This window comes from Rhinatrema bivittatum, chromosome 2 (assembly GCF_901001135.1).
Source record: "Rhinatrema bivittatum chromosome 2, aRhiBiv1.1, whole genome shotgun sequence".
In the NCBI taxonomy this organism is placed as follows: Eukaryota; Metazoa; Chordata; class Amphibia; order Gymnophiona; family Rhinatrematidae; genus Rhinatrema; species Rhinatrema bivittatum.
The window spans coordinates 277,736,025-277,750,017 of record NC_042616.1 but is presented as its reverse complement, the minus strand read 5'-3'; positions in this window follow the sequence as shown (position 1 = coordinate 277,750,017).

Below are 13,993 nucleotides of genomic sequence, written 5' to 3'. Positions count from 1 at the left end.
GAGGTGTGAGAGAAAGGCTAAGGGCCTGTAGAGGGTGTATGTGTACGTGTATGAAATGAGTTGAGAGATTGTGTGTGAGAGTGAGTTGAGAGACTGTGTGAGGGAGTGAGGACCTGAATGTTTGTAGAGAAAGCATGTGAGAGCCTCTGTGTGTGTGAGAGAGACAGCATGTGACAGTGAGAGCCTGTGCTTGAGCAAGACAGCATGTGGGAGGGAGAGACTGTGTGTATGAATGATTGTATGAGAGAGAGCATGCGAAAGTGAGAGCCTGTGCTTGAGCAAGACAGCATGTGGGAGTGAGAGAGAGCCTGTGTATGTGAGTAAGACAGCATGTGACAGTGAGAGCCTGTGCTTGAGCAAGACAGCATGTGGGAGGAGAAGACTGTGTGTATGAATGATTGTATGAGAGAGAGCATGCGAAAGTGAGAGCCTGTGCTTGAGCAAGACAGCATGTGGGAGTGAGAGAGAGCCTGTGTATGTGAGTAAGACAGCATGTGACAGTGAGAGCCTGTGTGTATATATGATTGTATGAGAGAGAGAGCATGTGACAGTGAGAGCTTGTGCTTGAGCAAGACAGCATGTGGGAGTTAGAGAGAGCCTGTGTGAGTGAGAGTCAGACAGCATGTGCCAGTGAGAGCCTGTGTGTATGAATGATTGTATGAGAGAGAGCATGTGAGAGTGAGAGACTGTGCTTGAGCAAGACAGCATGTGGGAGTGAGATAGAGCCTGTGTGTGTGAGTCAGACAGCATGTGCCAGTGAGGGTCTGTGTGTATGAATGATTGTATGAGAGAGAGCGTGTGAGAATTAGAACCTGACTGTGTTTGAGGGAAGAAGATGGAGAGAAAAGAAATAGAAAAAAAGACAATATAAAAGGAATTGGCAAAAAAATAAGAAAGGGAAGGTGGAAAAAAATAAAGGGAAGGTGGGAAAAAAAAGCCTGTGACCAACCAATTAGAAAACGAAGATCAGACAGCAAAGGTAACAAAAAAATTACTTTTTAGTGATTGGCACATGTAATCTTTGGGAATGTGCAAGAGTAGCACTTTCTCTATGCGGATCTCACAATGTACGAGATCAGCATGGAGGAAGCAGAAACCCACGGGGCCTGCACAGAGGAGGCAGCAGAATGGGCTTCAGTGCCAGTAGCATCAATCGGCTCCTCCCCAATAGCCATGCGACAGCAGTGACAGTGGCAGCAGAGGAATGAGAGAGGCTCTGAGGTTGCTGGCAAAAGAAAGAGAGGGGGGTCTGCCTTTAGTGTGTGCATGTGTATGAATGGGAGTCTGCCTGGGGGTGTATGTGTGTGAATGCATGGGTGCCTGCCTGAGGGTGTGTCTGTGTATGAGAATGAATGGGTGTCTTCCTGGGGTTTGTATGTGTGAGAATAGGTGTCTGCCTGGGTGTGTGGTGCATGTGTGTGTGTGAATGAATTGGTGCCTACCTGGGGTCTGTGTGTGTGAGAATGAATGTGTACATGCCTGGGAGATCGGGAGGGAGTGGAGTGAAAATGAATGGGAGCCTGCCTGGGGGTCAGTGTGTGTGTGTGTGTGTGTGTGTGTGTGTGAGAATGACTGGGAGCTTGCCTGGGTGTGTGTGTTTGTGTGTATGTGAGGGAGCCAGTGAGTGTGAGAGCATGAGTGTATATGAGAAAATCCAAGGGAGTAAGTGTTTGTGTGGGGGAGTGTGTGTAGGGGGAGAGTGTGTCTTAGAGCCTGAGAGTGTGTCAGTGTCTGTGAGAGCGAGATGTTATGGTGGATATAAGAGTATGAATGTGTATGTATGTGACAGTGTATGTGTGAGAGAGAGAGGATAACCTCCTAATCCTCGACAATATCAGGGTGACTCGAAATCAAGAGCTCCCACAGAAGGGGACAGCAGGGGCTTTTTAAAATCCTTATTAGTTTTAATTATTGGATGTTATTTGATATATGTGCTGTTTTTAAATATTTTATTGGTGTTTGGGAAATTGTAAAAAATGTATATGATTTTAATTAACAGAAATTCTATGTATCAGTAGTTTTAAAATATTATTTTATTAGTATGGTTTTACTATTATAACTGATGTTTTATGTTTCTTGATTTTATTGTTTTATGAGGAATGGTGGTTCTGTTTTTCCATTATTAATACACAGAGTCTAGTTTCTTGGAGTTTCCATTTCAGTTTTTGTCCAATTTGTGCTCCTTTATTTTGTATTCTGAATTTGGTGAGAGTCTGTCTCTGCTCTGTGTGTGTGACCGTGATGAGAGATTCTGCCAGCATGTAGTGTCTGTATAGGGATCTATAGCAATCGGGTTTGTTTTGTTTCCTTAGTAGGTGGTGTATTGGTATTCTAGGACCCAGTGTAATATTTACCCTTGCTTTTTCACAGGTAGGGTTATTATTGTTTGAGTCCTTGGTGTTATTACTATTATGTTACAATGGAATTGCAGAATAGATTTTGAGTGTCTTTTTTGCTGGGTTTTGTGTTAGTTCACAATGTGCCTGGCAGTGGAAGGTGTTTGTGCTGCTGTGTGAGGTGACACCAGAATTTGAAAATATCTTTTAGTATGATGAGCTGTAAGGGAAACATCCAAGCTCCATTATTTGGGGGAATTTCAGTGGATGCACAAAGTTAGAGAACTGGAGGTGCAGGATTTGTATTGACATTCTGTCCCTTCCTATATATTCCAGACTTCACTCTCATAGCCATATAGAATTAGTTGAATGAGACTATCAAATAATTTTATAGTAGTTTTACTAGAAGGGTGGAACTGGCCAGCTTTTTAAAATTATGCAGAAGACCCTTTGGACTTTTTTATTAACACTTTTTTTTTGTAACCAATTTTAAAGCAGGATCCATGCTATAGAGGTGGGTGTGATGAAGAAATGTCATTTTGGCTCCCCCCCCCACTGAATTTCTGTGACCTTAAGCATTAGTACAAGAAGGATTAAGGGGGGAATGCTGGAGAGGCACACAAATGCATTAGCCCTGTATGAGAGTTGTTATTGGTCATAGGGAAGATTTGTTTTGTGTTACTTTTTTGATTCTGTTTTTGAATTTGCCTTTCTAGTTCGCCCTGTCCAAGTATAGGTTTGATAAAGTTTATGTGTTCCATTGTTAGAATGGTTTTAGTTAATAGGAAAGGTTATTATAGTAGATAAACAGCAGGCTAGCACTTCAGGTGCACACGAAGGGGGTGCACAAAGGGGCAAGCTCCTCTGTTGCACTCCTTTGTGCAGTTCAAGGGTGCGTACCCATCAGAGACCCTCTGTGTGCTACTGGGTGCAAACCATATGGGGCTGCAAGCGGCGGCAAAGAGGAGTGGAGATTTGGTAGGCCACAATCAGTACCCAACCTGCTCGCGACCCAGAAAACCACACAATCGGTGGGCGTGATCGAGAACAATGTAGGAGTCGGGGCCGAGACCGGGGGGGGGGGGGGTTGCGCAAGGGAGAAGGCTCGCCTAAGGTGCCTAATCCCCTTGCACCGGCCCTGCTGGCAGTGCCCACGCTGTCCCGGGAATGCTAGGCTGGTCGGCAGTGGTTGGCGGAGACCGACATTCTTCCAAGAGATGACAAGGCAGCAAAGAAAGAGGTGAGGATTAGTGGTCGCAGCCATCTGCGACTGACGAGTGTAACACATATACATTTTTTAATCAGGAATCACATAGTTTATGCATCTATTTTATAAAAGTGCGTGCATATATTTTACGCGTTTTAAATAATTGTAACATGTACCTAATAACCCTTAGTTTATGAGCAGAATCAGGTGTTTTATAAAGTTGACTGATGTATGTGCATATCATACTTATGAAAATATTTAGTTGTGCAGGTACTTCCAAACACCAGTTTGCTGAGATCTCCACTAGCTAACCCAGATTTTCACCAGCTCACCCACACCTTTGTTGAACCAACTTTCCCCCTAACTAGGTACTATACAAAAAACTCTTACAAACTTCAGACAATAACCACACCTTGTAACTCTGGTAATATTTATCTTTATTACTTACATATAAGGAAATCAGCAAGATCATATTATAATCTGAAGAAATCAAGAAATACAGACCAATATATCACTTCAGGTCATTAATTAATATACAGTTAGTAATTGGTGCTTTGCACCTTTGAGTGGTCTTACTAACATGATGTCAGCTTCTATCCAATAACTCTATAAATTATCAGTAACTGCAGATTTAGTAACATGAGGAACTTTGTCGAACGCCTTCTGAAAATCCAAGTACACTACATCTACTGGTTCACCTTTATACACATGTTTATTAACTCCTTCAAAAAAGTGAAGCAGATTTGTGAGGCAAGACTTGCCTTGGGTAAAGCCATGCTGACTTTGTTCCATTAAATCATGTCTTTCTATATGTTCTATGATTTTGATATTTAGAATATTTTCCACTATTTTTCCTGGTACTGAAGTCAGGCTAACTGGTCTGTAGTTTCCCGGATTGCCCCTAGAGCCCTTTTTAAATATTGGGGTTACATTAGCTATCCTCCAGTCTTCAGGTACAATGGATGATTTTAATGATAGGTTACTAATTTTTACTAATAGGTCTGAAATTTCATTTTTGAGTTCCTTCAGAACTCTGGGGTGTATACCATCCAGTCCAGGTGATTTACTACTTTTCAGTTTGTCAATCAGGCCTACCACATCTTCTAGGTTCACCGTAATTTGGTTCAGACCATCTAAATCATTACCCATGAAAACTTTCTCCAGTACGGGTACCTCCCCAACATCCTCTTCTGTAAACACCAAAGCAAAGAAATCATTTAATCTTTCCGAGATGGCCTTATCTTCTCTAAGTGCCCCTTTAGCCCCTCGATAATCTAACGGTCCAACTGACTCCCTCACAGGCTTTCTGCTTCGTATATATTTTTTTAAAGTTTTTACTGTGAGGTTTTGCCTCTACGGCGAACTTATTTTCAAATTCTCTCTTAACCTGTCTTATCAGTGTCTTACATTTAACTTGCCAACACTTATGCATTATCCTATTTTCTTCTGTTGGATCCTTCTTCCAATTTTTGAATGAAGATCTTTTGGCTAAAATAGCTTCTTTCACCTCCCCTTTTAACCATGCTGTTAATCGTTTTGCTTCTTTCCACCTTTCTTACAGCTCGATACAGTAAAGTGGGGCCGTGGTTACCCCGCTCCTAACCCGCTTTCTACTCACTTTCCGGCCGCGTTAGCCCTTCCTGCGATACACTATCCCCTTTAACCCATCCTTACCGCCTCTTTAAATCCCCGGGTAACCCCTTCCGCACGCGGCATGTATATCAGATGTAAACGATCGAATTAGCTATTCCCTCCCATACAGTAACGCGCCCCCCGACTATCGCTATTTTACCCTGCCATTTTGCCCCACGTTTAACCTGCTAACTTACCGCCTACCCTTACCCCTGCGTTAGAGGCAGGGGTAATGGTAGACGGCAAACTTTCCCCCAAAAGGAAACCTCTAAAAACCTAAAATCCCCTCCTCCCAAAGCGACTCGATATTACTTTCTGTTGTTTTCTTACTTTTGTTGCTTTTCAGCCCCTTCCCTTCTCTGCCGCCCTCCGGAGGGGCAGCCGGCGGCAAAAGCGGTTCGCAGCGGTCCCCCCCATGCAGGTCCCGGTTCTCCTGGCTCGGCAACAGCAGTACAACAGCTAGGGCTCCATCCGGCTTGCAGCGTTCCTCCTCACCCCCCACGCAGGTCCCGTGACGTCACGTACGCCTGTCTATGTGCTTTCATTGGCCGGAGCGCCCAAATCGACGGGCGCTCTGGCCAATGAAAGAACGTTCCGCTTCGCTCGTGCAGGAGAGGGCACTTCACGCCGAGCCAGGAGAACCGGGACCTGCGCAGGGGGGGTTGGGAGGAGGAACGCTGCAAGCCGGATGGAGCCCTAGATGTTGTACTGCTGTTGCCGAGCCAGGAGAACCGGGACCTGCGCGGGGGGGGGGGGGGGGGAGGAGGAACGCTGCAAGCCGGATGGAGCCCTAGCTGTTGTACTGCTGTTGCTGAGCCAGGAGAACCGGGACCTGCGCGGGGTGGACTGCTGCGAGCCGCTTTCACCGCCGGCTGCCCCCTCCGGAGGGCGGCAGAGAAAGGAAGTGGCTGAAAAGCAACAAAAGGTAAGTTGGCACATGTCGAGCCGCTTCGGGAGGAGGGGATTTTCGATTTTTAAGTTTTCCTGGGTTAAAGTTGGGATCTACTTCCTGGTGCCTGTCATTTCAAATGTCATTTGAAATGACAGGTACCAGCGCACCCAGGATACTGTATAGGCGCTGTATTAAGCGCCTATACAGTAAAATGGGTTGCGCGGGCCTAACGCTTCGCCTAACACTTTGCATACGCGGCTTGCATTTGCAAGCAATTTAAATAGAGTATCGAGCGGTATGTGATCAGAACAGTGCGTGGGGCAAACGAGGGTGCGCCCGGCACTGCCGCACTCTTTCTAACGCGGCCTTACTGTATCGACCCGTTAATGTGTGGAATACATCTGGACTATGCTTCTAGGATGGTATTTTTTAACAATGACCACGCCTCTTGCACACTTTTTACCTTTGTAGCTGCTCCTTTCAGTTTTTTTCTAACTATTTTTCTCATTTTATCAAAGTTTCCCTTTTGAAGATTTAGCACGAGATCTGTGGATTTGCTTACTGTCCCCCTTCCAGTCATTAATTCAAATTTGATCATATTATGATCACTATTGCCATGCGGCCCCACCAACGTTACCTCTCTCACCAAATCCTGTGCTCCACTGAGAATTAGATCTAAAATTGCTCCCTCTCTTGTCAGTTCCTGAACCAATTGCTCCATAAAAATATCATTTATTCCATCCAGGAACTTTATATCTCTAGCATTTACCGATGATACATTTACCCAGTCAATATTGGGATAATTGAAATCTCCATTATTACCGCACTACCAATTTGGTTAGTTTCCCTAATTTCTCTTACCATTTCACTGTCCATCTCACCATCTTGACCAGGTGGACAGTAGTATACTCCTATCACTATAGTCTTCCCCAACACACAAGGGATTTCTACCCATAAAGATTCATTTGTGCATTTAGTCTCATGCAGGATGTTTATCCTGTTGGACTCTATGCCATCCATGACATAAAGCAATACACTGCCTCCCAGGTGCTCTTCTCTGTCATTGTGATATAATTTGTAACTCAGTATAGCATTGTCCCATTGGTTGTCTTCCTTCCACCATGTCTCTGAGATGCCACTTAAGTCTATGTCATCATTCACTGCTATACATTCTAATTCTCCCATCTTACTTCTTAGACATCTGGCATTAGCAAACATTGGATTGACTATAAAAAAAAAAACTTTTGATAGCATCCCACACTCTTGGATAATACATTGGCTTAAAATGTACAGAGTAAACCCTGAAATAATTGAGTATATTAAGTTTATCATGAAAATATATCAGACTACACTATCTCAGTTACGAAGATGAACAACATATCATTCCTAAAACAGACAGAACTGACCACAACATCTATATTCATATATATTTCCAGAGCAATTCTCATGAAGGACTTTCACACAAACAGCATGGGGTACAATGATTTTCCCCTTTCTTTGTGTGCTGAAAATGATAAACATTTGTCCTTTTATAACATTTTTTTTCAATATGTTTTTTAAAATCCATTCAATGAAAAATCATTGAACTTCCCTTCTAAATGTCATGCTGTGAGTTGTATCTTCACCTAAACACCATGCTTTGAACTATGGCTATATTTACTGCTTGAAGAAGTCCACAAACAGCAACAACCTCTGGTGATTTTCCCTGTTCATGCTGGAGCTCCTCTAAACTCCTCCTCCTGGATACTGACTATGGGGATGACCTCATCCAAGGAGGCCCTTGTCAAACTGAGATCCTCCACACCATCCTTGAAGGTCATCAGGACTTATGCCATTATGATGCCCCTCACCTAAGTTTCCAGAGACAGGCCAGGAAGGGTTATCTGTTGCTTTGCTAACCTCTTCAACATCAGATAGGTGGAATTCCACCTGGTGCCTACAGCCTCACTAAGCCGATGCACAGACACACCGTTGTCTTCTGATTCTCATCGAGCTGCAGCCCATCCTTCACACTCCAGTAAAAATTCCCTATTTTTCTGCATCTCTTTATCAATTCCTTCAGGACTAAGTTGCTGCTTTCCTCCTTGGTCCCCAGGGCATCCTTCACTGCAAGGTGCAGAGAAATTAGAAAGAAATTAATTCCCTATAGTCTCCATATTCCACTGCCATTTTCATGTTAGTGCCATTGCTGTAACAAAAAAAACAGGACTAATTGTCCTGTCTCTTAGCCTAGCTGCCAATCCCTAATAATCTTCCTTATTGCTGCTAAGATATTGATCGAGGTATGCCCAATGTCCATCCCTTGGGTGTACAGTACAGCTTACCTGTACCTTGCTGGTCTGCCTCCATTAGAGCTGCTGTCTGCACCTGCCTCGACAGCATACACTCATATACATTCAGGGAGAGGCATTTGTTAATAGCATTCTAGCTGGTCCAGATTTCACTCATGAAATGGATGTTACTCCCCTTCACCATGGCCAGTTGTACCTGTATGTGAGAAAGCACTGTGTGAGAACAGGACCCACCCTGCCTCTGAATGTTATCCAAGAAAGCACTTTGTAAGTGGGAGTTAAGAGGTGCAGCAGCTGCTTAAATCCCACATTCTCTAAGATCTGCAGGGGTAGGTCAGCCAGAGTAATCATTTTCCTGATGCACTATGTCACAATATTTGATGCTGCCTGTCTCTTACTACAGAACAGCGATGTGATAAAACACCTCATCTACTTCTTGATGGCTTGCTCCTGACATGGGCTTGGGTGCTGCTTATCCATCACCTCCCTGGAGAAAGGGGCCATTGAGGTTGGGAAACAAACTTCCTAATTTTTTTAATGATGCTGTAATACACTGTTTATAAGATGGCCCTGTATCCTTCTTCTATTGATGGTTACAAAAGTGAATGCATTCTGGAAAATACTGGTCCTCCCCAACTCTAAAGAATCTGTGCACCTCTGCTGTCTTGTATGATCCCTTGTATGTTCAATATCTTTGAGCGACATCGTGGATGGGATAGAAGGTAAAGTTTGTCTATTTGCAGATGATAGTAAGATCTGCAACAGAGTGGACACGCCAGAAGGAGTGGAGAGAATGAGATGAGATTTAAGGAAACTAGAACACTGGTCGAAGATATGGCAGCTGAGATTCAATGCCAAGAAGTGCAGAGTCATGCATATGGGGTGTGGAAATCTGAAAGACATGTATTCGATGAGGGGTGAAGTGCTGATGTGCACGGAGCAGGAGAGAGGCCTTGGGGTGATAGTGTCTAACGATCTCAAGTTGGCGAAACAATGTGACAAGGCGATAGCTAAAGCCAGAAGAATGCTGGGCTGCATAGAGAGGACTATCGAGTAAGAAAAGGGAAGTGATTATCCCCTTGTACAGGTCCTTGGTGAGGCCTCAACTGGAGTACTGTGCTCAGTTCTGGAGACCATATCTCCGAAGGGACAGAGACAGGATGGAGGTGGTCCAGAGAAGGGCAACCAAAAAGGTGGATGCTTTTCATAAAATGACTTATGAGGAGAGATTGAAGAATCTAAATATGTATACCCTGGAGGAAAGGAGGACCAGGGGTTATATGATACAGACTTTCAGATACTTGAAAGGTTTTAATGATCCAAAGTCAACGACAAACCTTTTCCGTTGGAAAAAAATCAGCAGAACCAGGGGTCACGATTTAAAACTCCAGAGAGGAAGACTCAGAACCAATGTCAGGAAGTATTTCTTCACGGAAAGGGTGGTGGATGCCTGGAATGCCCTTCCGGAGGAAGTGGTGAAGACCAAAACTGTGAAGGATTTCAAAGGGGCATGGGATAAACAATGTGGATCCATATAGTCTAGAGGATGTGAATGAAGAGAAGAGGCATGAGGGTGGCTTGCGGGAATGATGGCTACTACCTGGTGATTAATACCCTTATTCAATAAACATACACATGGTTAATGTGACTCCAACACTGCTCTGTGCTTCAACGGCAAGAGGAAATGTGGGAAAAAGGATTCGCATTTACAAATAAGCGTGGGAGTAGCTTGCTTGTTGCGACGGTTACTACCCCAAACCAAATAAGCCTGATACTTCACTTTCAATGCATATCCAGCATAGCTCTCTGCTTCAATGGCAGGGGGGAATGAAGATAAGAGGATTTACATTCAGACAACTACCAACAAGGACTGAATTGCATAGTCTGGGTAAACAAATAAGCGTGGGAGTAGTTTGCTTATTGCAGCGGTTACTACCCCTAACCAATTAGGCTTGATACTTCACTTTGATGCAGCTCCAGCACTGCTCTCTACATCAATGGCAGGGGAGGAAGGAAATTAGAACCAAAAAGTTACCAATAAGGGCCCTGAACTCAGCAGTCAGAGTAACAGATAAGTATGAGAAAAATAATTGTGAAAGCTTGCTGGGCAGACTGGATGGGCCGTTTGGTCTTTTTCTGCTGTCATTTCTATGTTTCTTCTCTCTCTCTCTCTGGTTCTTTAGGTCTTCTGCTGTGGCTGGGACTGAGAGCAGATTAGCAAGAAAAAGACCAGGGGCATCTTCACACTCTCTGCTATCTACTCATCCTGGGGAGGGGTGCTTTTATCCTTGGCAGTATCACTTGATGCCTCCTGAAAGTTTTCACTGGATAGCACACTAGTAATTAACCCCTAGATTCATCAAAATACTGTAATTTTCAGAGAGAGAGAGAGAGAGAGAGACTCTTTATAAGGCTCTTCATAGCAGTCAACTATTTATATGTCTATAGGAGGGCCAGCTAGTAACTCAAGGTGAGGTTTTGGTGGTGGTGTAGGTTTTTGGGGTCAGTTTTACATACACAGGCAGATGTATGAACAGCACATTACACCTCAATGAAGATTTGACATCATTTGGAGTGAGGAAAGTCAGACTGATATGAGATTACTTCAGTGTTCTCTTGCCCTAGCTTGATAGTACCCTGGTAGAGAGTTTATCAATCTACGGCGAGTGAACATTGTAGAAATCTCATCTTTGTGTGACTTTCCTCACGCAAAATGGCGTCAAATATTCACTGATGTGTACTGTGCTGTTCGTACATCTCACTTTGCATGTAAAACTGGCCCCAAAACCCTAAACCACCACCAAAACCTCACCTCGAGTTACTAGCTGGCCCTCCTATAGCAGTATAAATAGTTGACTACCATGTGTGCCACTCTAGAGGCTCTCTCTTTCTCTAAAAGTTCAGTAGACTAACAATCTTTTACATGATTCATCTGAATCTGTAACTTTCTCTAAATACATTAATCTTCTGCAGACATTGCTCAGGAGGAATCAGGGAGAAGCACTGGGCTCCTTTTGGGTGTCACTGATGATGCCACTCTCTACTGACTCTGCCTTCTTCTGCTCTGGCACCGTAGGAACAAAGACGAGGGCTAGTGGCAGACACTTTTCCAGCTTGAGTTTCTTCTTGCCCAATTCTGCTTCTAGTTTCCCCCTACAGATACAGGATTTCTGGTTTTATCATTATCGCTACCATCAGTAGCACTGCTGCTTTTGCTGTACCTAGTGTTACAGTGTAGTGTACTGTATTGTGTACATCAGTACTAATTTTGACACACACAGATAGCAGAACAATCACTTTTGTTACAAAGCATGCCACATTAAGGTTGATATATTCAAAATCCATTTAGGAGGATAACTTAAAAGTTATCTGTCTAAATTGAAAATCCAGTATATTCAGCCACTTATCCAGCTAGCATTTAGCTGGATAAGCAGGGGCTGTGGGGGAGGTGTTATGAGGTGGGAAGGAGGTGGGCAGGAGGTGTTCTGGGGAAGAGCAGTGTTAGCCAGATAAGTTAGCTGGGTAACTTGGGTTGGGCGACAGACCTGTCCTAAAGATATAAACTTATCCAGCTATATTTAAGATAGCCAGGTATATTCAGTGGTGTGGAATATACCCTGCTAGTTAGCCTGATAAAATTACCCAGTTAACTAGCAAACTGCATGGCGGATGAAAATGGATCCTGAAATGTCCCCTTGATGACTATGACTATGCTGTACACTTATTTTAGTAACTGACACCGTTTGTGGGAAAAGAGTCATACAAACACATACTGTAGTCAGTGTCATGCTGACTTCTTTTCCACATACAGAATGTCAGAGAGAATAAAAAAAAGGACTGCTGTTCACCCTGATCTGAGTCATGCAAGCTGTATGTATAACACTGCTGTTAAACACAAATCTCCCTCTCCACTGCAAAGACACACACTTACTCTTGCCTGTTAAATTATACAGTAACTGTAACAGTGGAGAGATTAAATTGCAGTGTCTCCTCTCACACAGTGACAGTGACAACAAGCAACAGCCTAGCCCATTGCTTTAAGTTTCCCCTTCCTCTCCTTTTTTTTTTTATTTAACTTTTTCTTTGGTTCTGAGAAAGATCTTCAGAATTACATCCTCTCTCTCTGAAATCCTAGTCAGAAATGTTTCAAAATGGTGACTGGCTCAAACTTGCTATCAGTTTTAAGTTAAAAAAATAAGAACGTTATTGTGAATCTATGCAGTTGCCAGCTGGGATTGGCTTGTTGAAAAAGTGCTTTACCTTGATTAGTCCTCTTTCTTCCTTGTCCCTTCCCATCCTGTTTCTGATCCATCTGGCTTGCCTTGCAGAAAAAGAAATGCAGTTTTCATTGCCCAATAGACTTGAATGAGATCCAAAAAAAATGTAAATGAAAATGTTTGTTATTTTCAAAGGCATTGGCCACTGATTTCATTTGCAACAAAATTGAGTTCAAAATAGAATCCATGCAGATGATATCCAGTTTTTCTTTACTATTGCTTGGGATTCCTAGACCACCATTGGGTTTAATACCATCTACCTAAAGGCAATCCACATCTGATTGTCAAATAACAAGCTTGCCTTAACTTTGGAAAAAACAGAAATTATTAGAATTGTTAGAAATGCAGCCTCATATTTTCTCAAGACTTTAACATTTGAAGGGATACAAATTCCTTTCTCCAACAAAGCCTGAAATTTGGGTGTTATTTTTGATAGTACACTCTTTTAAACTTCATTCAAAGCAGTGTTAAAGAGCTCACTTTTAAATTATGGATGCTGTGTAAAATCAAAACTTTTCTGAACTCATCTGCTTTTTGCTCAGTGTTGCAAGCATTGGTACTGACAGCTGTTGATTATTGTAACATGAATTACCTGGACTGTCCATTGAAGGCAATCTGAGCTTTGCGTGTAATTCAAAACTCAGCAGCTTGTATTCTAACAGGTACCTATCACTATGACCATATTACTCCCATCTGGCACTCATTACATTGGCTTCCAATTCATTTTAGAATTATTTTCAAGGTACTGTCTGTTAAGTTGGTGTACCCTTGAGCTGAAGTGAAGTTGGCGCCACCTACAGAGCAGGATCCTGTAGGTCCCTGCTGTCAGCGAGTGGAAGTTGGAAGGTGCAGAGGCCTATCAGGCCTATCCCCACAGGTTGAGCCCTTGGGTGCCGGGGCCAGATGGACTTAGGCGCAGCCCTCTGGAAAGCATGGTGTCCAAAGAAAGGAGCAGACTGAGGAGGTCCAAACAGGCCGAAGTCGGGGCAGGTGGCAGAACAGCAAACGTGAAGATGAACCATGGTCAGGGCAGGCAGCAACACAAGCGAAGTCAAGAGGAGGTCTGAGGTCAGCCAGAAGTCAGTCCAACAAGAAGACGAGCCAAGGCAAGCCGAGGTCCAAGCCAGAGAATCAATCTTGGGAGAAGGAAGCCAAAGATGAGGGAGCAGGAACACCAGGACAGGTCCAGACGAGGAAAAAAGGAGTCAGGAATGCAGGAACCAGGAACGCAGGAATCAGGGACACAGGACACAACCAGCTTCTCAAAGGAGTGGAGACCTGCTGCTGAGGCATCAGAATCAGGTTCAGGCTGGCTTAAAAAGGAAGCCTTGATGATGTTATTGAGAGGAGCACTGTGG